This window comes from Octodon degus, unplaced genomic scaffold, assembly GCF_000260255.1.
Source record: "Octodon degus isolate 3935 unplaced genomic scaffold, OctDeg1.0 scaffold00048, whole genome shotgun sequence".
Classification (NCBI taxonomy): Eukaryota; Metazoa; Chordata; class Mammalia; order Rodentia; family Octodontidae; genus Octodon; species Octodon degus.
The window spans coordinates 10,828,277-10,830,733 of record NW_004524624.1 but is presented as its reverse complement, the minus strand read 5'-3'; the positions used below and the strand labels follow the sequence as shown (position 1 = coordinate 10,830,733).

General features: G+C 59.1%; 1 protein-coding gene across 3 annotated transcripts in view; it reads left to right on the top strand.

The window, feature by feature from the left end:
- The first annotated feature begins 285 nt into the window (after positions 1-285).
- Positions 286-2,457, top strand: part of Adamtsl4 (ADAMTS like 4) — a 12,429-nt gene continuing 10,257 nt past the window's right edge. For all 3 annotated transcript variants that reach the window (XM_004632493.2, XM_023716531.1, XM_023716530.1), the window contains exon 1: positions 286-760. The gene's annotated coding sequence lies outside the window, so the exon portion shown is untranslated. The remainder of the gene's footprint in view (positions 761-2,457) is intronic.

Sequence of the window (2,457 nt, the reverse complement as noted above, 5' to 3'; positions counted from 1 at the left end):
AGCTCTGGGCAAAGGTCCTGGGTTCAATCCCCAGTGCTGTAGCCGAAGAAAACAAAAACACAACGAACTACATGGTTCCCTGCCGCCCCAGGGAGTCAGAGATGGCCAGGAGTAGAGGGCCTCGGCATCGGATCTTCGGCCGTCTGGGGGCGCCCGCAGCTCGGTGGGTGGCCGCGGGGGTGCAGTCCCCACCCTGCGGCCCAGGGCGGGGCCCGGGCGCGTGGCGGGTGTGGGCGTGGCGGGGGCGTGGCCGGGCTTCAGAGCCGCTCCTGCCCGAGTGGCGGCAGTGGCAGCCGCCAGAGCAGCGCAGCGCCTGGTCGCCCGGGTCGCCCGGGTCGCGGAGCAGGTAGAGCCCCCACCCTGACCCCGACCCTGGCCCCGGCCCCGGTTCGGACGTCCCCAGGGTCAGGTGCAAGGATCCCTGGGAGCCTGGCTGCATCACCGGGTCGGGGAACTGAGCCCAGACCCACCCGAGTCAAACAGCGAAGCTGGAAAACTCGCCCCGACCCGAGGACGCGTCCGACCTCCCTGACCCTGCGGCGAGGAGCAGGGGAGCAGCGAGGCTGAGGCTGACACAGAGACGCCTGGTGGGGTGGTGTCGCAGAGGGCACCGTAAGGACCGCGGAGTTCCGACCCGCGACAGGCACTCGTCTCGCAGCCCAGGAGCACCGGTCCAGCCGTTCGCCCAGCAGTGACCCGCGCCGGGCACGGGCTGCACAGGTCCCTCTCCTGGGAGAGCTGCGGCCCAGGACGAACCCAGGTTTGTCCTAACCAGGTTCCAGCCTGGCACTAGTGTGACCCCTTGTGACCTATACTTTCCTCATCCTGGGCAGCAGCAGCAGCAGAACCCAGTTGAGGGACAGGGAGGGGCATGAAAAGCACAGCTATGGACGTGTGTCTGTTTCCGCGGGGGGGGGGGGCCATCAGCCCCTGCCCAGCTGTGCACGGGAGGGTGGGGTGGGACTTTTCCAGAGAGGGAGCCAGGCCTGGCCTGGGCCCCAGGAGCTCACGTCACCCCTACCCCACTTCTCCAGGGAGCTGCCAAAGCCAGTTCAGGACAGGATTATGTGTACTAGGGTGGACCACGGAAAGGGGCAGCAAGGGGCAAGGGTCGTGGGTCCTCTGGAGCAGGTAGTGGAGGACACACGGATTAGAGAAGGGGCAGGCGCGGCCCATCACTCGCTGGCCTTCCTTCCAGCCTCAAGTAACAGGCAGAGGGCTGAGGGCCAGGCGCTGCGGTAGAAAGTGCATCCTTCTCCAGGTCCCCATGCCTCCTCTGGCAGGAGAGAGTGGCTGCCCTCCACTGCCCAGGCAGGGGAAAGAGATACCACCCCCAACCCCAAGCAGCTGAGTCGGCCTCACACGGCCACCAAGCTGCTCAGCTACTTTGATCCCTCAAATCCCCAAGTTCTGGGTCTCAGGGAGAGGAGTGGGTGGGGTATTGCTACCCCCAAGCACATTCCTCGCCTTTCCTCAGTCCTTTCCCTGCCCTTGAGCTGGTCTAACAGCTCCTTGGATTCCTCTCCTGGTGCCTTTCTGATCCAACAGACACAGTTTCTTTTTTTTCCTGGAAAGCAGAACTAAAACAGGGTGGTGGTGGTGGGAATGGCTCAAAGTAAGACAGAGGAGCTGGAGGACATGGAACTGAGCAGCCCAGCACCGGGCCAGCCGAGGGCTCCAGGGCCCTTCCGAGCTGGACTTGGTGACTTCCCGGCCTTCCCAAGTGAGAGGCCTATGGCTGGGGAGTTGGGGCAGCACGGACTGCGTCTCTCCCTTCCCTGGTTTTCCAGCCTTTATAGCTGTGCATCAACAGAAGAAATACATTTTAAGAAAGGGGCCGGGGAGATGGCTCAGTGGAATAAGCACTTCCCTGACAAGCGCAAGGGCCTGAGTTCAATCTCCAGTTACGCAAAAAAAAAAAAAAAAAAAAATCAGAAAGAAGAAAAATAGCATGTTGGTACATCCCTGTAATCCCAGCATTTGTAAGGCTGAGGCAGGAGGATGGTGAGTTCAAGGCCAGCCTGGAATACATGGTGAGATGCTGTCTGAAAGATAAATAAACAGAAGAAAAATAGTTGGGCATGCAGGCATATACCTATAATTCCAGCTCCTCTGGAGGCTAAGGCAAGAAGATCACAAATTCTAAGCAAGTTAGTGAGGCCCTGTGTAAAAATTTAAGAAGGAAGGTTGCTTAGTGTTAGAGGAATTGCGTAGCATGCATGAGGCCCCGAGTTCAATCCCCACTATCACACACACAAAAGAGAGAGAGAGAGATGAAAGTTAGGCACACATGAAATAGGCCCCAAGCCTGGCATGATGATACAGACCTGTAATCCCATAGCTATGAGAGGTTAAGGCAGGAGTATCACAAATTCAAGCAAAACCACATCTCAGAAAATCAAAAGTCTGGGGATTTAACTCAGTGGAAAGGCCCTGGCTGCTGCTGCTGCTGCTGCT